This window comes from Sus scrofa, chromosome 8 (assembly GCF_054392235.1).
Source record: "Sus scrofa isolate SSC_HxYL_T2T_F1_AM1 chromosome 8, Sscrofa_HxYL_maternal_Yorkshire_Landrace_v2.0, whole genome shotgun sequence".
Taxonomy (NCBI): domain Eukaryota; kingdom Metazoa; phylum Chordata; class Mammalia; order Artiodactyla; family Suidae; genus Sus; species Sus scrofa.
In genome coordinates this window covers 25,439,675-25,461,753 of record NC_139390.1, presented here as the reverse complement: position 1 = coordinate 25,461,753, position 22,079 = coordinate 25,439,675, and the positions used below count along the sequence as shown (strand labels likewise).

The 22,079-nt window shown below is 34.2% G+C and overlaps 1 long non-coding RNA gene across 1 annotated transcript in view; it reads right to left on the bottom strand.

The window, feature by feature from the left end:
* Window positions 1-22,079, bottom strand: part of LOC102162681 (uncharacterized) — an 87,245-nt gene that overhangs the window by 7,841 nt on the left and 57,325 nt on the right. The window contains exon 3 of the long non-coding RNA XR_014813730.1: window positions 1,107-1,204. This is a non-coding gene — a long non-coding RNA (uncharacterized LOC102162681). The remainder of the gene's footprint in view (window positions 1-1,106; window positions 1,205-22,079) is intronic.

Below are 22,079 nucleotides of genomic sequence, written 5' to 3'. Positions count from 1 at the left end.
ATCTTCAAGTTCCTCTCATAGATTGTTGTTCTATAAGTAGTTGTAATTTTGATGTGCACATGGGAGGAGGTAAGTTCAGAGTCTTCCTTCTTTGCCCTCTTGTGGAAGCCCTGGGCTGAAGTATTGATTTTAAAAGGATACATTTATAATCTAAAAGACAGTAATATATTTTAAAGACATCTGGAGGTAGAATTAGAAAAAAATAGTAATAATATCCATATTTTTTCTGAGATATAAAAACTAAAAGAAAATATAACAATGTAAAATGAGATAACAGCTTATTTATACCACCACCCAGTCTAGTTAGGAGTTTCACACAATTTTATTTCAGTCCTTTTGACAGTGGGAGGAATTAAATAATTTAAAAATAGTTAAATCTAAACATAAAACATTTTTATTCCTTGCATGATTGACTCCCACATTTAAAGATCTATGCCTAATTCCTCTTCCATGATTAGATTTTTGTACTTGAAGTGTAAGTTGAAGGCCTTCATTCAAATAGACTAACAAAAATTTTACTTCATTATGTTTGTGTTTGTTACAGAGGAGTCAGTCGTCATACATTATCAATACTTCCTTAGAAAGGGCTTATTTTTCCATTCCCTCAACTGCTGTTCTAGAGAAATCCATTATCCTCTCATACCAAAGTTTACACACTTTTGCCCTCATGGTTCCCTTTACCTGCAACATCCTTTCCTAAACTTTTGGTTCTCTACCTACCTGATCTCTTTCCCCTAGGGGTTCTTTTTATCCCTCCTGACTCTTCTACATTTTTCACTCTTTTTTTAAAAAGCTCAGTTTTATCATTAATTACCAGAGAATAAGGTTCTTGCTCTTCTTTCCCTCCTAGATGTGATTATCTTTTCTCTACTTCTTTTGCTTCAATACCTTCTTCTCCCTTTTCCTCATCTCACTAAGGGAACATTGTATGAGTTCTGTGCCTGTGGGACAGGACATCACATCCACAATTAATTATGAATAATTACTATACGCCATATCCCTAGTACATTATAGGTATTCAAAAAGGATTGTGAGGGTCAATTTATAAATGAATGAGTGAATAAAATGATATAATAAATAGGGGAAATAGTAGCTTCATTATCTACCTTATTTTCACTCTGCTCCCCAAACTGTAGGTACTTCAACAAGAACTGAAGTCAATTAGGGCAAGTTCCTCTTCTGCAACCGCATTTTTAGGGGCATCCTGGTAATGTCAAGCACCAAAAGATCTTTATATAAACCTTTCATCCTATGCAACTTCATCTAAGTCACAGGACTCCAGTAAATTGTACAAGGTTCCACCTCCCCTCTATTGGTCTTGCAAGATCTTCCTTTCTTTCTTTTTTTTTTTTTTTTTTTTTTTTTTTTTTTGTCTTTCTGCCATTTCTTGGGCCAATCCCGCGGCATATGGAGATTCCCAGGCTAGGGGTCGAATTGGAACTGTAGCCACCAGCCTACACCAGAGCCACAGCAACTCGGGATTTGAGCCGAGACTGCAACCTACAGTACAGCTCACGGCAACGCTGGATCCTTAACCCACTGAGCAAGGTCAGGGATCGAACCCGCAACCTCATGGTTCCTAGTCGGATTCGTTAACCACTGAGCCATGATGGGAACTCCAAGATTTTTCTTTCTTAAAAAAATCTTTAAATATGTCAGTCCTATGAATGGATTTTCTCAGTGGTTCCACACTACCTATTAAATGAAATCCAAACTACAGAGCACAATAATCAACACACAGCAAAGTCTGGCCAATTGCTAATATTTGTTGTCTAATCTCTCACAACTTTCTCCTTCAAAAACTCTCTTTTGTCCTAGTGTTCATTATTAGTCTCCAACATTTCCATATTTATTTATGATTAAATATTTTGCTTGTAATGAATTCTCCTCAAACATACTAATCCTACCTACTGCAGGCCTATTTATTATATTTATTCTCTCTTAAACCTACACTGTAAGCTTCATGAGGACCAGACTTTTGTTTTATTTACTTCTGTTCATTCTGTACACAACAGATTTTCTAATATACAGTATTTGGTTGCATAAATGAACAAATATATCAAGGTATATCTTAAGGCTATTCTCCCCCAAATACCTTATATTAGTAACTTCAAATATTACTAGAATATTTCTATATCAAAATATTAATGCCCATTTTGTGTTTCATGTTAATAATATTTTATTATGTTTTAACTTTATTTCATTACTGTGTTGATGGATACTTAACTTTTCATTTAATATTTGCCTTTAACTTTTTCCTAAATAATCTGTAGACTGACAAGGATAAGAGTTACGTCTAACATTTCATCTCTAACACCTTTGAATAAAATGTTTTATGTAAATTTAAAGTAAAAAAAAATGTAAGAGATATGAGTTTGATCAGAGTCATACAGGTTTTTATAATTATTGAAGCACTGTGGAAAGGGACAAAACCTAGGTTTGGCTAAACAGTGGCCTATTTCTTGCTAAATCCTAGATGGATTATAAAAGGGAAGTTTGCCTCCTCTTTTTTTAAAAAATTCTTAATTGGATGGAAGCCACAGAGATTTATACCATGATCTATGATTTAACTGATTTTAATTCCCTTCATGCACCTGCCATCTTAGCTGCCCTAGGCATGGCCGAGCTCTGTAGCAGACTTGACTCATAACTCAGACAGAGCTCAATGATTTCCTCTAGCTGATTTTGTTCCATTTTGGCTTCTACTGACTCAGGTTGGGGAGTATCTTCCCTATACTCCATCCATTCCCACTGAGCAGTTTTCTCCCAACTTTGGAAGATGATATGCTCTTACAAAAGGTCCCCATGCAAGATAACTGCAAGGCAATTGAATATCCATGCATGATGAAAACTGAGGGTAACTCAACCCCAAAGAATTTCATGTTATTTTTGTTGCATTTCAGCTTCATTCAGGAATGACTCAAGAGTTTATTTTCCACCACCTGAATAAAAGAGATATGTTTCCTCTGCACTTCCTCTTACCTCCAATATACGATACACATTCTGCTTACCAAACAAGAGTCTTAAAAGAGAAAATGGGTAATTATTTCTGATTGTTTACATCTTTCTTTTTTGGCATCACTTCTCAAGGGAAGGGAAAGTTAAGTGCATTTCAAAAAGTTTTTCTCATGTTAAAATTTTCTATTCTATACAGTAACACAGACTCAAGATCTCAATGCCATTGTATAAAGGGTATCATCCGGTTTGAAGGAGATAATATAAATAAGTTAATTTGAAAAAAAATTCTCTAACATTGCCTAATTCTCACATTATAGTCTTGATGCATTAATTAGATATGTCAAAAACTGAATGTTACTTTTAAAAATTCATTCTCGATAAATCCCAGTCTGCCATACCTCCAGAAAGATGAATGCCTATGGCCATCTGGTTCAAAGGACTTGTATTCAAAAAGATAACAGTGGATTAAAACAATAATCATTTAAAACTATTAGCCTATTTCCTATAGAATAGTCAGTGTGACCATGACCGTAACTTACATCTAGATGACACACACATCCTGATTTGGTAAATGATTCTTCCAAAGAGATTCATTTGATTTTGGGTTAGGGCAGAATTTACACCTGGAATTCATTATTCTTATTCCCATTTGGCTTTGACTGCTGGTTATGAAGCAGAGAAAGGAGAAAAAGAAAGTTACCATAGGATGCTCAGAATAAAAACAGAAACTAAAAATAAGCAGAAGATGGAGAATAATTCTGAACATGACACTTCCATTCTTACAAATCTTTCCTAGATTCCTTATTTCCTAGTAACAAATTCCTGCTCATTAGTCATCAGAGGAGAAAAGCTGAGACAGAAAACTCAGCTGAAAACACTTAGGATCAAGTAGCTTTCATTACAGCACTAAAATATATTAGTATATTAAATTTTGGTAACTGACATAATTACCCAGGCAATGATATACTATCTTTCTGGCAGCAAAGTTTAAATGTATGCTATAATTTTTTTAAAATAGTATCATTAGGTACCACTTTACACCAGCCAGAATGGCCATCATCCAAAAGTCTACAAACAAGAAGTGCTGGAGAGGGTGTGGAGAAAAAGGAACCCTAGTATATTGTCGGTGGGATTGTAAATGGGTGCAACCACTGTGGAAAACAGTATGGAGATTCCTCAGAAAACTAAATATAGAACTACCATTTGATCCAGCAATCCCACTCCTGGGCATCTACCCAGAGAAAGCCACGACTCCTCGCAAAGACACATGTACTCCAATGTTCATTGCAGCACTATTTTCAATAGCCAAGACATGAAACAACCTCAATGCCCATCGACAGAGGAGTGGATCAAGAAGAAGTGGTACATATACACAATGGACTATTACTCAGCCTTTAAAAGGAATGAAATACCAGCTATTATAGCAACATGGATGGACCTAGAAATTATCATGCTAAGTGAAGTCAGTCATACAATGAGATACCAACATCGAATGCTATCACTGCCATGTGGAATCTGAAAAAAAGGACACAATGAACTTCTTTGCAGAATAGATACTGACTCACAGACTTTGAAAAACTTATGGTTTCCAAAGGAAACAGTTTGGGGGGGTGGGGGGGTGTGCTGGAGTTATGGGATGGAAATCCTATAAAATTGGATTGTGGTGATCATTGTACAAGTATAAATGTAATAAATTCATTGAGTATTTAAAAAAATGAAGGCCATTCTTTTTAAAAATACCAGCATTTTTTGCAACATGGATGGACCTAGAAACTATCATGCTAAGTGAAGTCAGCCGTACAATGAGACACCAACATCCAATGCTTTCACTGACATGTGGAATCTGAAAAAAGGACAGACTGAACTTCTTTGCAGAACAGATGCTGACTCATAGACATTGAAAAACTTATGGTCTCCGGAGGAGACAGTTTGGGGGATGGTGGATGTGCTTGGGTTGTGGGATGGAAATCCTGTGAAACTGGATTATGATGATCATTATACAACTACAGATGTGATAAATTCGTTGAGTAATAAAATAAACTAAAAAATTGTATCATTATAGTTTCAAGCCAAATGGAAATCCTCAAAAACACTCAAATGAAAAGCTTTTCTGAGATTATTATTTAATTTTTGCTTTTTTGAAAGAAAACATCTAAAATGCTACCTGGATTAACTTGTGGCTCATCTGTAGAGATTCATAGGGGTTTAGAGTTTAATACCATACATGCTTATTTTTTCTATATGCTAGTACATTGTATGTGGTATACAATAGGGTATTTGGACTCAAGTCAAGAAAATTAGATTTAAGGGCCAGTTTCCCTCTGGGTTGTATAGGTCAATATGATTAAATTCTTAAGATCTTTTTTTCTTCCTCTTCAAAATAAAAATGCAAGACTTGCAGATAGCCAAGTTTCTTTTCTAGTTTTAATATTCAGTGTTGCTTTGTTCTATTGGTTTTTTACTTCTTCATAAGCACACTGAAGGATATCTTTTGGACCTGTGGGGATTTTAACTACCACCTAAAAACCCATGTTCATCATCAAGCTAATAATCCTAGGCATGCACACATATATTTAAATCTCTGACGAATTCTGAGTTTGGCCATTTTTATTCTTTTTGGTGTTACTGAGGGCACTTCATCTCTGTGAGTATTCATTTTTCAACCTTAAAGCTGGAATTAAAAGCTAGACTTCAAATATGGTAAAGAATATACAATAAGATAAATTACATAGCACTCCACAAGTATGAAAAGGCTTAATAGAAACCTTTCATAGTCATATTTTAAACAGAAATAGAAAACAAAAACAGAAGAATATAGAACTCACTCTTCCTAGGCAAATTATCAAGGAGTTTTGCAATTTTGTCCCCATTACCTGTACAATAAATTCAAGAGAAATATCTACTAGAAGTAATCATTTTTCACATATGAGTGTGTGTGTATGTGTGTGCACGTGTGTGTGGTACTTGTGTGCACATACACATACACACAAGTGAAGGAGCAGAAGACTGATGGTAGGAAAAGAGGGTTGAGGAAAGGGTGGAAACACAGCTTTATTTAAATAGCTTTCTTCATTAAATTAACTCAGTTTCACATAAGACAAGGTTCAGTACTCAGGCCAAAATGTGACAGTTTTTCTTTGTTTTCATTATGGTAACATGTTATAAATATATATATAATTTTCCATAGAAAATACTGGAGTTCCCATTGTGGCACAGTGGTTAATGAACCTGACTAGGAACCATGAGGTTGCGTGTTCGATCCCTGGCCTTGCTCAGTAGGTTAAGGATCCGGCGTTGCCGTGAGCTGTGGTGTAGGTTGCATGTTTCTGTGGTTCTGGCGTAGGCCGGCAGCTACAGCTCTGATTAGACCCCTAGCCTGGGAACCTCCATATGCCACAGGAGCAGCCCCAGAAAAGGCAAAAAGACAAAAAAAAAAAAAAATTTCCAGAGAAAATACTAATTATGGGAAAATAGGCATTGCCATGGACCTGTACAGAATGTTAAGAGAGTTGAAACTTTATTTCTATGTGTACCCTTTAATCTAGTCCATTTTCTTTTAGTAACTTAACCAGTGGAAATTATGAAAATTTACAAAAAGTTTTATGTACAATAGTAATTCATAACAGCAGCCAATACTAAACAAAATTGAAATTATAAAATTTTGTGTAATATTCAAAATATCACCTAAATAATATACACATAAATTGTTTATGATGTATTATTAAAACTGCTCATCATTTGTTAAGTGAAAAACACCAGGTTACACTGCCTATTGTGGCTATTATATACTTATGGTTATAGAAACAAATTTTTGTATTATGGAAAAAAGAATATTGCACACACTAAAATTTTAATCTCTCAGTGATAAGGATTTTAATTTTCATTTTTCTTACAATTTTTCTTCATTGGTAAATACACACATATATAAACTAGATATGATTTCCCCAGAATAATTATAAATTCTGAATCAAATAAATAATAAGACCTATAAAAATAAGAGAATATTTGGAGAAGAGGTTGAAATCTTACTAGTACACCATGAACATAAGAATCCACAAGTGTGCCTTAAGATTTCTGAAACTTTAAAATTTATCATAGCTAACCTAAAATCTTTTCTATTCCCTCCCTCTCTCCTTCCCTTCCTTCTTCTTTTTTTTTTTTTTTTTTTTTTTTTTTTTTTCCCCTAGTCTTACAAGAGATTGTCTTTTTGCTTTGGAGACAGATTTTTTGTTTCTTTTCTTTTTTTGAGAAATTCTAAGTAAGGTCATTATTTCCAAAGTAAACATTTGTTTTTTTCCTTATTTGAAGAGATAAGTAATCAACAGAGATTTAGATAAAGTTAAATTACAATTTGATCACCTTTTAACTCTTTTTACTTGAATAGTAGTTGCTTCTGAGTCATTGTACAGCAATGTACTGGAAAAAGGAAGGTTTATTTTATCTCTCTGCATTTCGTCTTTCCTATGGCTATAAAACCATGGGTATACTTGTGGATGTGGATGTTTTCCTATTCGTGTAGCTGCTCAAGGGAGGTGAATGGAAATAAAAGATTACAGAATGAACCTGTAGGTACCAATAATAATTTCAAATTGAGAGGGCCTCAGCTCAAACTGGTGAAATTAGATGTTTCACATTTCAAACTTGGACTGGACTCTTACTGACCTATAGGTGTCTTGACTTAGAGTATCATTGAACTGTATGTTGCGATATAATTGTCTTGTTTTTAGCTGTAAGAAAATATCAAAAATTTTTCATTAGGAGAATCAATTTTCCATGAAGCAACTTGTATTCCTACTGTATATTATCTTTAAGGAATCCCATTTTGAGGAAGAAAATGAAGATGGAAACAAACATCTCATGTAGGGTAAATATTCTTTTCCTTTTAGGGCTATTGAACCTGAACATCAAGTCAAGGAAGGATGTGTTCACAGCACCTACATTAGAAGACAGTGGGTTGACTCAGATTGAGAGAAGCAATTGAGGAAGTCAAGGAGGCCCCTTGAGGCAAAACTATATACAGAGAGTTGTAGATATTTTCTCATATTTGCCATCTGCTTTAACTAAACCTTTAGTAAATTCTTGTTGCGAACCAGATGGAGGCTGGTCTTTGTGATTCAATGCTTGGGGTCAGGACTTTTTGGCAGTTTGCTATGAAACTACAATAAGAAGGCTGTGACTGAAAGAACAAATAGACAAATGTAAGCACCCAATTCACTCAAAGAGACCTCATAGAAAGTGTGTGTGTGTGGCGGGGCAGAATATATTATTGAAAGTATAGCAAAACATCAAGGTTCTTACTTAAAACTCAATAAGTTAGAATGTGCTTAGATTTTTTGTTCATAAATGGAGAAATATTACAGTTTTCATTTAAATAAAGTGGGGGAGTTCCCGTTGTGGTGCAGCAGAAACAAATCCGACCAGGAACCATGAGGTTGCGGGTTCGATCCCTGGCCTCTCTCAGTGGGTTAAGGATCCAGCGTTGCAGTGAACTGTGGTGTAAGTAACCAACGTGGCTCAGATCTGGCATTCCTGTGGCTCTAGCACAGGCCAGCAGCTCTAGCTCCGATTAGGCCCCTAGCCTGGGAACCTCCAGATGCCACAGGTGTAGCCCTTAAAAAAAAGACAAAAGACAAAAAAAAAAAAAAAATCAAATAGTAATAATAATAATAAAGTGGGACGTACTCAAAGTAGAAATAGAAATTGTCTTTTTGTCTTTTTAGGGCCGCACCCATGATGTATGGAGGTTCCCAGACTAGAGGTCTAATTGGAGCTGTAGCCACCAGCCTACACCACAGCCACAGCAACATGGGATCTGAGCCTCATCTGCAACCTACACCACAGCTCACCGCAACACCGGATCCTTAACCCACTGAGCCAGGCCAGGGATTGAACCTGCAACATCATGGTTCCTAGCCACAACGGGGACTCCAGAAATAGAAAATTTGAAAATATTCTAGGATATCATTTCGTCTTTAGTCTTTTAGAAAATTATAATGCTTCTTGAGACATTTATTTTTAGACTCTATTTATAGGTTCAACTTTAGGTGTGTTTACAAGACAAATCGTTAAGTCTTTTAGAAAATCTTAGTCTTCCCTCACTGTAGAATCCTCTCTTTCCATTTCAAATTTCTATTCACACACACACACACAGAGACACACACACACACACATGCAGTCCCCAAATTGCTCTTTTTAATTGGTATTTATGGACTTTCATTCACAAACATTGTAGAAATCAAGAAGTTAATGAACAAGCATTTTTAAATTCACCCTTAATTATATATGAAGGCTGTTTAATATTTCCGGAATTTCTATATTTGGCCATTAAGTATAGTTTAGCTTTTTAATTCTGTACCTCTTCCATTAGAATCAGTAGTTGTAATGGTTTTATAAATTCATCTTAGCTCACCTTCCCCCCAAAAAAACCAGTTATTAGAAATCAGACTTTTACCTCCCCAAATTTAAATAATATTGGGTATATTTCTGTTTATAATACACTGTATAGCATATTATAGGGACACATATTTTATATTTCCAAATTATGTCAAAGTATACCTCTAATTTTAATTTAAATTATTTTAATGATAATGCCTACTATTATATTCATTCTTTTTGAAAATTGTTACTAAGGACCAATTTGCAATATCAATAAAATTTGTTTCCTGATAGGCCAGTTTCATTTTTATAGCTAACTTTTAAATGATTTATCTGTAAGCCCATTTATTCAATAAATATGTTTGCTAAGGGAATTACTAGCACCTTCAGATATAAATAGTTACTTTAGGGTAAGGAGAACAGTTCATCCAAATGCTGAGTGAGACTTTGTGTTTCAAGATATCATATCCAATTTACTGAGAAATGTTCACTCAAAGTTAATCTAAGTATGTGCAGATTTCAAGAACATTATATAAACCTAACTTCCACTCTTATGTTAAACCCTAATTAAATTTAAGGTATTGAAAATTCTGTGATTTTTTTTCTATATTATATTCAGTTTGCCAATCTACCTCTTTACTAATATTTCTTTCTCAAATTATCTTTTTGATGGTGATCAAATTACTGCTTTTCCAACCATTTCCAATATGTGTGATACATTTAAAAATTTTGCAGAAATGATAATTAAATTAAGTACTTAAGTCATCATATTTATCTTACTTTACTCTTGGTCATTTGTTAGAGTCAATACAATGCATAACATTGCAGGAGGAAAAAGTCCCAATAAAAAGGGAGAAAGGAGACACCCCGGCCATGATGACTAAGCAAAATCCGGCCAACTGCCCCTAACCACCCCTCCCCCACACATCTGCTTCTGTAAACTTGTTTCTGCATCTACTACTTCACCATTTCTCACTCTGGTCCACCAAGCATGGACCCAGAAGAACTAGCCCATAAAAGCCTTGTAAAACCCTTTTTCGGGGCTCAGACTCCGGAGATCGAGTTCTTCGAAGCCCACTGGCATAATAAACCTGAGTTCTCCAACTCTGAGTGCTCGCTTGGTTTCTTGCTGGGTATAAGAGCTGCTGGAGCTGGTACACTGTGGCCACAGAGCTGCTGGAGCTGGTACACTGCAGTCATAGGGCTGCCACCAGAGCTGATACACTCTGCTGGAAGCTGCCTTAACACTATGAGGAAAACTATGGCAGCGACTGTAAGTTAAAGATTGCTTATATAGGTAACCCTCAGTGAGAATGTAGCATTTAAAGAAAAGCTTTGGAAAAGTGCAGGAGGCTAAACACAGAAGTGGCAGTAGCTAGATGGGGGTAATAGATGGAAATAAGTGTTGACAAGTAAATAGGGACCTATCACAACGGGTCCTGAGAGCTGTTTAAAGAACATTTTATTTCATTTTGAGTACATTTTGAGTAAAATGGGAAAAATTTGAAGGGTCAGGAGCAAAAAGAGAATTTGATGTAATCCTATATAGTATAACGCAATCCTTTAGATTTTACTAAATCTTCCTAGCCTACTCTTAACCTATAAACAAGGCTTATAAAAGTTAAATAACTAATGGGCACAAGTCACAAGGATGATCATAAGTAGAATATATTTGTTGTGTTTTGGTTTGATATCATTTCAAATCCATTTGTGTATGAGAAGTAAAGTTGTTTTATTCCACTTGTTTATGACAAAGACAAACAAAACATTGTTTTTAGAAGTAAAGTTTAGATATAAAATAAAGTAAGATATGTTAGGATGTCATCATCTTATTTGCTGTTCTTGATAAGTACTTGTAGCTCAGCCTCTGAGGGATCCCCCTGAGCCTTATCAATAAGAACATATGGAGAAGCAACCATGGCAAGGGGGAGTTTAGACTATAAATACTGAGAGTCTGTGAGGAATATCGAAGTTTCAGTCAGGCTAAAGCTACCCTTTGCTGATCTAGCTCTCCAGACATCTCAAGACATTTGCTCCATGCTACTCTTGGTTAGCAGTTGTGTTAGACTATGTAATGGTCTCAGGAAGTGAACGGACATCTACCTGTTCCTATCTGGGTGAGACACTCCTTATAGGCAGTGGCACAAACCATGCACAGGTTTCTGGAGTCATGCCCCTTGGAGCATCCTAGCCTGCCCACCAACATTGGCACCATCATTTCCCAGCAATATGCTGTAGCAACAAGGAACTATTATTTTTTCACTGAAAATCAGCTCTCAGTTGATAAAGCCATCTCTCCAAGAAACCAAAACTTGTAGAAAAGGTATACCTCAAACTAAGTCTGAGCTTTATTTCTGTCCTCTCCTCTTGCCTGAAACAATAGTATGGTTAATCTATTAATTGTTGTGAGCATGTTATTTTTTATTGGCTTATTAAGAGACATTACCCTGTATACTATTTGCTTGTGAAAATTATTATAAATCCCACAGTGAACCTGTCTAAATTAAATAAACTACTTGGCAAAGGCGATATCAGTGTCTGAGCATAATTTGCCTCCAAACAAAACAATGTCTACAATCTGTTATCTCCCAACTATTAGGAATTTGGCATAAATAAATCACTTAGTGACAAATAGACAATGGTCATGTCTATCAGATTTTATATTTTAGACGACTTTGAGCTTAATCAAAATCTATAGAGTCATCTCTCATTCCTCCTCTATCAGAGCTATTTAAGAGGCAAAGAGAAGTCTTTTAAAGAAATGGTTCTTCAAAGAATTTCCAAAGTGCCTTGCTATTATCTAAAGCATGTTTCAAGGCAAACTGGTCTGTGTTTAACAAAACTACTTCAAATGTGTTCCTAAGGTGAAACTGCACTGTATAATCCATCTGATTACATCTGAAAATGTTAAAAATTTAAATAATTCAATGATATAACTTCCATAAACAAATACAGAAAAAAAATAACAAAAAGGAAAACCTCTTTCAACCTTCTACTGTGGAACTGACTTCTGGTTTCTATATAACTTCGGTTTCCACTGGTTCTTAATAAGATTAGCTGCAGGATTTACTGGTAAAGGGCAAAGCCTGTTCAATAATATCCAACCGCTCACAGTGAATGTGAAATGGGCCCAGATTGAAACATCTATTCACATTTCCTACAGACACTTCTTCAATGCAACAATGTTTATTCTCCTAGCTTTTAAAAAGATGGTGCAGAGTTTAAAAAGCAGTTCTTTGGACAGTCCCTGTTATATCTCTTCTCTACATAGACTATTGACTTCTCTCAGAAAGCTCCATGGCATTGAAAATAAAACCTAAAAAGTAATACTTTTTTATATTGAATGTGTTTCTGGCAGTTTTCTTTTTTTTTTTTTTTTTTTTTTCATTTTCTTTAAGGCCCTCTGGGTAAACTTAGATTCATGAAGCAAGTAATTCAAGGAGAAAATTAAAGACTGAAAAATTTTCTACTCTGTCTTGAGAACTATGTAAATGTTCAGCATTGAAAGTCATGTTTGCTGAAATCCTATTTTAATATTGACATGCTGCACTATTAGTAAAGGCTTTTTAAAAGCCTAGATTTAAAATACTCCTACTCATATAGGATAAATAAAGACATGCAAATTTTGCCCTCAGGCCACTCATTTATTTGGTAATTTGTATACCAGACAACATGAAATAGTTCAAAGGTTTTAAGTAAGCCATATTTTTGAAAGTAAAAGTATGCTGTGTTTTGTCTCAAAAACCAAGTAAAAGTATTTATTATATTAAGTAATAATAATTTTAATAAATACAGCTTGAAATCTTAAAGCATCATGATTTTTGATTGGATCAAGGATTATAGGAACAAATGGGATAAATCTGAATATGGATCTAAGAAAGATAATTCTATTTATATCAGTATTCAGTTCCTTGGGGAAATCATCATATTGTGGTTTGGTAGAAGTGTTGCCAAAACTCGACCTCTGTCCACCAGTGCCAAATAGAAACCCCTAGACAGAGTTTTGCGTGAAGGAGAAAAAAAAAAAAAAAGCTTAATTACTTTGCCAGGCAAAGGGGGGTCACAGCAGGCTAATGCCCTGAAGACTGTGCTCTGCATTGGGAAGAACTGCAGGAAGTTTTACAATGAAATGGAGAAAAACAGGTTTTCAGGTAGGAATCAGGATTGGGGAAAACATGCATTCTTCTTTCTTTGGGGGACTCAGTCACTGAAGCTGGTGTCAGAAGATCTCAGCATGATCATACGGTGGTTTCCTGGGTTACTGTTTAGAATAACAGTAGTTGAAAAGGGCATGTTGATCAGAGATTGGAACAAACTAGGAAAATTCCTGAAAAACATCATGTGTTAATAATCTTAACCCACAGGCAATTGTGCTCAGGGTGCCTAATCTTCAGCTTACTGGTGGTGGTTGTGTTTAGGATGCAATTAAGCCAGGCAGAAGGACAAGGAAGGACTCCAACATGTTTAGTTTTAAAGTATTCCTTTCTAAAAGAAGCATAAGGAATATAACTTTCCTCTTAGGTGTATAAGGTACCTACATCCTCATGGGATATAGAGGGAACTGGGATCGTGTCAAAACGCTGTACTATTGTTTCTTGTCTGTTCCTCCCTTGTCTTTGCATATCCCCTTCCTTCTCTGACTAGGAACTGCTGAATCTGCCCCTGGGAACTCAGGGAAGGTCATGGAGGCTGAATGAGGCCCATTTCCTAAAAACAAGAAATGGGGGACACAGAAAGACTTTTGTGCCCAGGAGCCCCACAGGGCTCTGCTTGGTTACAGAAGGGTCTCCTTGTTTATTGAAGATATATGCTGAAATTTCATATGAAAAAGATGGCGGAGGGAGAAAAAAGTGTATGAGGCAAATGTTAATAATACATTAAATCTAGTAAAAGGATAAAGTATAATTTTCTTTAATTTTCAATTTTTTTTTTTTAAATAAAGAGTTCGCACAAATAGTATTTCTTAGGTGCCTTTACCAATTCTTCACTCATTTAATCAATTATCACTGTCAGATATTAACTAGATGACTGGGGATACAGCGGTAAATGCTCTTTATGATTAAAATTAGAAGTAGGCAACTTTATTCAACTCAACAATATTTATCAATATTTACCATTTGGGACTACAGTAGGCATTATTTGGGATATTTAACTTGGCATGATTAATTTGTGCCTTCTGTCCTCAAAGATTTTACTATGTTCAAGAAAATTATATTAGCCAAAGGTTTCTTGTCAGGTTCCTACCCCAACAATCAGCCATTGTACATAAATAAGAGGACACACTCACTTCTTTGAATGGCATCTCCTTTCTTTCTTTGCCCAAACCCATTTAACTTGACCCTGATTCTACTCATTGGATACAGTGTATCTTTAATGTCATTGTCTCACGGAAGGCCTCCTATCCTAGGTAATGTCTCTCGTTATATATTTTCAGCACCCCCTGCTCATTGTGATTTCCATAATTAGTTCTTTTATCTTTGTTTAATATTTGTCTTGCCTACTAGAGTATATTCTACTAGAAGGCAGGACTTGTTTTCACTTACCTCTGTATCCCCAGTTGTCTAGTGAGTATCCGACTCAGTAATAATTGATTAAATAAGCGAAGAATCGGTAAAGGCACCCAACAAATACTATTTTTGAAAAGTCTAGATCACCTCGCCATAAAAGTAGTTACTTAGAGGTTTTTAGTTAAAGGTTTTTCAAGAGATCATAGAAATTTCTGCTCTAGGTAAAATTTTTAAACTAGATAACCTTAAAATTACTTCCTAATTTCATTTCCTAGGTCTAAGAAAGCAAAACAAATAAAGCTGTACAATATAAACCACATCTTTGCATATATATTCACTAATATTAACATTCAACATACTAGTTTAAATACAGCATTTATTAAAATAGACTCATTTGTTACATCAGGTAAAATGATAATTTCTGATCGTTTTTTCTATTTCTTAATGCAGAATGATATCAGAAAGAAAAAGAAAGTTCTATAAAGATTTCCTAAGAACATGACATTATTAAAGTAAAACATAACAATTTACAAAAAGTGTTTAAAGATTAATAAGTAAGAGATAGCTACTTGGGTTTCTGTAAAAAACGCCCCCAACTGTGCTCTTTTAAATGCTTTCATCAACTTTTCTTATTGATGAGTGTGGTGGATTCAAAAAAGTATGAAAGATCTAGATAAGAGAAAATGCCATAGATTTTTTAGTATGCTCTAATTTTTGCAATTACATGTGTTTTCCTTTTAAAAAAATATATTTAAAAAAAATTATAGTTGATTTACAACGTTGTGCCAATTCATTTTCCTAACAGAGACATCTCCCTTCTCTCAGTGAACCCATTCTTTCCTGTGTTGGAACAGGTCCATCTCTTCATACCCACCCTCCCCCTAACCCCTTATCAACCACTGATCTTACTGTCTCCATAGTTTTGCTTCTTATTAATTGGATTAAGACCTACCATATTTGTTAGATTTTATTATATTTTATTTTTTCCCCCAACTATACCCAAGCATAAAGAAGTTCCTGGCCAGAAACGGAATCTGAGCAGTAGCCATGACCTATGCCACAGCTGTGGCAATGCTGGATTCTTAACCCCCTGCCCCAGGCTGGGGATTGAACCTGTGCCACCACAGAAACAATGTCAAATTCCTAAGCTGTTGCACCAGAGTGGGAACTTCTATTTCTTACTCTTCAATTCATTGTCTTTGACTTCAGTATTTCTAATTAATTGATTAATTAATTTTCCTCCCACTCTTGTTCTGCCTTCTCTGGTTTTAACTAAGCATTTTTATATACTTCTATTTTTTCCTATCTTACCATGTCTATTTAATTTTTTTTTTATTCATGGGTGCCCTTTAGTTTTCAGTATACATTTACAACTAATTCAAGTGCTTTTTCAAATAAGATTATACCATCACTTCATAGGCAGTGCAAGTACCTTATAATAGAGTAGACCAATTCTTCTCTCTTGCCCTATACTTATAATATTGCCATCAGTTGCTTCACTTATCCTTACACTACAGTCACCTAATAGCTAAACCTAATGCGTCTATTGTTATTTTGAGCACACTGCTGGGTAGATCAGTTAATAAAGGAAATAAATATCTTACTTTTACCTTCATTTATTCCTTCTCTAATTTTTTGTCTTCTTTATATTGATCTGAGTTTCAAATCTATCTCATTTTCATTGTTTCTAAGAACTTATTTTAATATTTCTTGCAAGGCAGGTCTACAGGCAACAAACTCCTTCAATTTTGCTTCTCTTTGAAAGTTTTTATTTCTCCTTCATTTTCTTTTTTTAAAGTATCTCTTCAGTATTTGAATTTTATTTATTTATTTATTTATTGTCTTTTTAGTGCCACACCTGTGGCATATGGAGCTTCCTAGGCTAGGGGTCTAATTGGAGCTGTAGCTGCTGTCCTAGGCCACAGCCACAGCAATGCCAGATCCAAGCTGTGTGTGGGACCTACACCACAGCTCTCAACAACGCAGATCCTTAACCCACTGAGTGATGCCAGGGATCAAACCGTCAACCTCATGGTTCCTAGTCGGCTTCATTTCCGCTGTGCCATGACAGGAACTCTTCTCCGATTTTTTAAATGTCACAATGATTCCTATGTAAAGACCATCTTCACTTGCTCTGGAAGTCAAACTGCAATATCATACAAATCTATCCTGTCTTAGAGAGATGGCTAATCGTTGATAAACCCTGAAATATGATCTGTAAATCCCATAGGAATATAAAATGTTTCAAAGAATATAAAAATTTTCACTGTTATTCTTATGCCAATTCAGGCAGGGGAGGGGAGACATTTTAAAAATTGTTTGTATCACAATTACAATTTCTCAACAGTAATCTCATATTTTCTTATTGCTCTCTAATTACTACCAAGAAAGCAGATTATGTTCTATTGTGTTCTAAAGTAAATTTAACTTGCTGGATTGCTTACCAAATAACCAGCTGTTCAATGGTAGATCGAGTGATGACGGTGTTTTTAATTGCTTTTTTCGTTTGGCTAAGTAAGTTCAGATGGTCACTAATTAGTTCTGTCATGCAGAGATAGTTTTGTTATGAACAATGCAATCAGTGTTTCATTGAAAAGACAACTGTCCTAAGATCAACACTGCTTAATTATCCCTATGAATTTATCCTCAGTTTCTTTATTTGTTATAGCTGTCATGAGTAAGGTGACAGGAATTAAACAAAACTACGGCTTAAAAGTATGCTTCCACCAGTGCATATAATGATTCCTCATTTTGCCTGCTTAGAAGCATTCAATTTAAACAAGTCATAAAAACTTACTCTCTATTAAGGTTTAGACAATGCTTTTGGGTACCACAAATTATACTAAATTATAAAAGACTGAAATTAAAATGTTGTAGTTTTACATCATATTGCAATTTTTGGACACACCTATGTGCAAACTCCTTGAAGTTCACTTTGGAAAGTAGTTCACTTCGGAAAGTAGAGATTCTTCCCATATTAATATATATATATATATATACTATATATATATTTGTCTTTTGTCTTTTTAGGGCTGCATATGTGGCATATGGAAGTTCCCAGGCTAGGGGTCAAATCAGAGCTGTAGCCACCAGCCTATAAACCACAGCTCACAGCAACACTGGATCCTTAACCCACTGAGCGAGGCCGGGGATTGAACCCTCTTCTTCATGGATACTAGTCAGGTTCGTTAACCACTGAGCCACAATGGGAGCTCCCCAAAAATATATTTTTTAAACCTAGCCAGAATGCCAAAAAAAAAAAAGAAAAAGTGGATAATGTAACAGAAATGAATCAAAAGAAGTATTTTATAATTTTTATGTAATTTTAATTTCTCACAAAGATTTTAGTATAACAGTCTTGACACATAAAGAATACAAGAACATTCAAAAAATACCAAAGAAAATTCTTAATATAATGTATGCCTCAGGAAATGTTTCTATCTGTTATTGTTCTTTTCACTCTTAGCACTGTTATTCTTATAAGAACCAAAAAAAAAAAAAAAAATCTGTACAGGTCAATTTCACTTTGTATATTTTAAAATAGAGAAGGTGTTGATATATGACTTTCTGAGTGAGAAACAGAAACCTAAGCTTCCTAGCTAATATTTTATTTTATTCAACAATTTTTACTTGTCTTCTCACAAAGCAACTTCAAGACCTCTCCAACAGCAATGATCTAGTTTCATTATACATATTCCCATGAGATAAAAAAAATCTTAGCTAAGAGTTAGTCATTAGTATATAGAGAGAATTTTTTAGATCAAATTTATGCAATGTTAAATACATTTATTGTGAAGTCAAAATCAAAGACTGTATTTCTTCCAATATTAAAACCATAGCCTTGGATTTTTCATTAATACTCCATTGTTCATCAAATTTTATACACTTTTTTGCCTTTAACATGCTCTCAAAAACATTCTATTTTATTTTCTTAAATTCAAATTATTTTATATTATTGCAAATATTATGATATTCCGCTTTTAAAAATGGAATTTAATTTTATGTGAAATGTAAACAACATTGATTAAAAATTTTAATCTATTCCTCCAGCAAAATAGCTAAAAAAATTCATTAAATGCTAGGAAAACTTGAGTTTTTATGTTGCACAGAGGTTTCCCTCATGTATTGGCCATGTCCTAAGCTTGCAACCAGCAGGGCAAGAATCCCAAAAATACAGCAGAGAACAGCTGCTTGGGGCCTATCAGCTGAACAGATATTTCAGAAATCACATAATGCTGAGATATTAAATGATAGCTAAAAGGAGAGGAGCTTCTTATGGAAGGTATCTTTTTTATGTGTGGTTTTCTTTTGTAGATTAGTATTTTTTTAATAATTCATAAATTTCTTGTACTTGCAGTATGAATGATAGCTAGACTTAATGTTTATTGTAGAAATAATGGCAAAACTAAAATTGATACACCTTAATGAAGTCAAAATCAAGACTTGGCAGGAAAAAATTTCTTTAATTTCATTCCAGAACAAGACAATATTTTACAGAGAAAAATAATATAATCTAAGTAATGTAATTTACTGTTACTCAAAGTGTCTTTCAGAATGTTCATCAGTCATCATAATTTATTAGACATGTGAAGAAGGAGGCCTGTGTAATTCATAATCAACAGAATAAAAGTTGCCACTCAAAGCAGATACACAAATATCTAGTAAATGTTAGAATGAGGAGACACCAGGCTTTAAAATAATTACACTAAATATGCTAAAGAATTTAGAAAAAAATATGGCAAAAGATGGAGGATTTCGGCATAGTAGTAAAAAAACTATAAAAATAAACTTCTAGAATTTAAGTTTCTGAAATTCTAGAATTTACTTTCTGAAAAGAAAAATAAAAAGGTTTTCTTATTTGAGTTTAAAATACTGAAAACTAGAGAAAATACTAGTAAATATGATAGCAGGCTGGTAGAAATAACACAAACTAAAGTACAGAGGAAAAAAGAAAGAGTAAAGTATTATGGACTTAAAAACAACAAGCTATGAAATTGAATAACTGGAATGAAATAAGGAGAGTGTGAAAATGGGCAAAAGAAATACACAAGGATATAATGGATGAAAACTATACAGCTGATGTAAGTTTTCTACATGCAATGTTAAAGTCACAATAAATACCAAGAATGCTTAATAAAAAAGAAACATAAACACACTCAAAAACACTTTCTAGACACATTAGAGTCAGACTGAGAAAACTCAAAGAGACATTTAATATCAGACATTTCAGAGAAATCATAATAATAAAAAGGCTTTTCTCCAGAAACAACAAAACCAGAAAATTATGGAATAATTTACTTAAATTGGGAAAGTGGAATTGAAGTAAACCTTGAATTCTATACCCAGAGAAAGTATCATCAACTATAAAGGCAACATGAAAACATTCTCAGACAAACAAGAACTGAAATAATTAATTGGAAATTGATAAAAGAAATACTAGAGAAAACACTGATAAAAATAATACTGTATCTGTTTTACAGTTAATAATAATACTCTATGTTACATGCAATAAGGAAAGATAACACCACAAAGTGTAAAATATTACGAGAAAATTGTGAACAAATATACAAGATCACATTTAACTTTATTCAAAGACTATTGGCTGCTTAAAGCAAATATAATTACAATGTACAGTAGTTTTAAGATATGTAAAAATAAATATATATGACTACACAGCACAAAGAGTGGAAGGTTTATAAATATAATTACACTACTGCAAGTTTCTTGCTCAGTTAATGAACAGTATGATAATGTGGGATGTGATAGGTTTAAGGGTGAACATGGTTATCTAAAATATCCACTAAAAATAATATGACAAATATGGTTTTAAAAGTCAATAGAAGTAACCAAATAAAAAATAATATCTCAGCATTATGTGATTTCTGAAATATCTGTTCAGCTGATAGGCCCCAAGCAGCTGTTCTCTGCTGTATTTTTGGGATTCTTGCCCTGCTGGTTGCAAGCTTAGGACATGGCCAATACATGAGGGAAACCTCTGTGCAACATAAAAACTCAAGTTTTCCTAGCATTTAATGAATTTTTTTAGCTATTTTGCTGGAGGAATAGATTAAAATTTTTAGTATCTGTTTTACATACGTAGTGGCATCTGTTAATCTCAAACTCCTGATTTGTCCCTCTACTCTCCCCTTTCACCTTTGATAACCACAAGTTTGCTTTCTCTCTTTGTGAGAATCTCATACCCCTAATTTGTCCCTTTACTCTCCCCTTTCCCCTTTGGTAACCATGAGTGAGTTTGTTTTCTCTATTTGTGAGTCTGTCTCTGTTTTGTACGTACACAATTTTGTATTGAGATTTCACATGTAAGTAATACCCTATGGTATTTAACTTTCTCTGCTTGACTTATTTTACTAACATAATACTAAGTCCATACATGTGGCTATAAATGGCAGCATTTTATTCTTTTTCTACGGTTGAGGAATATTCCATTGTGTGTGTGAGCATGAGAGTGTGTGTGTGTGTACCCTCTTAAACCAACGGTCTATTAATGGATTGCTTCCATTTCTTGCCTCTTGTAAATAGTGCTGCTATGAATACTGGGGTGCAAATAGGTTTTTGAGTTAGTGTTTCTTTTTCAGGACATATACCCAGGTATGGAGTTCTGGATCATAAGGTAGTACTATTTTTAATTTTTAAAGGAGGCTTCATACTGTTTCCATAGTGACCACAAAAATTTATATTTCCACCAAGTATAGAAGAGTTACCTTTTCTCAACATCTTTGTCAATATTTTTTTGTAAACTTTTAGGTGATATCCATTCCAACAGGTGTGATACCTCATTGTGATTTTGATTTACATTTCTCTAATGATTACTGATGATGAGCTCTTTTCATGTGCCTGTTAGCCGTCTGTATATATGCTTTGGAAAAAAATGTCCGTTCAAGCTCTCTGCCCACTTTTTTGACTGAATTGCTTTTTTTTTTTCTTTAATTGAGTTGTAGGAGCTGTTTATATATTTTGGATATTAATCCCTTGTCATTCATATGATTTTCAACTATTACCTAACATTCTATAGGTTGTTTTTCAAATTGTTCATGGTTTGTTTCCTATACTGTGCCAAAACTATAAGGTTTACTTAGGTCTCATTTGTTTACTTCTACTTCTTTTGCCTTAGGAAACAGATCCAAGTAAGTAAATACGATTTATGTGAAAGTTTTCCACCTATGTTTTCTTCTAGACATTTTATAGTTTCAGGTCTTATATTTAGGTCTTTGAACCATG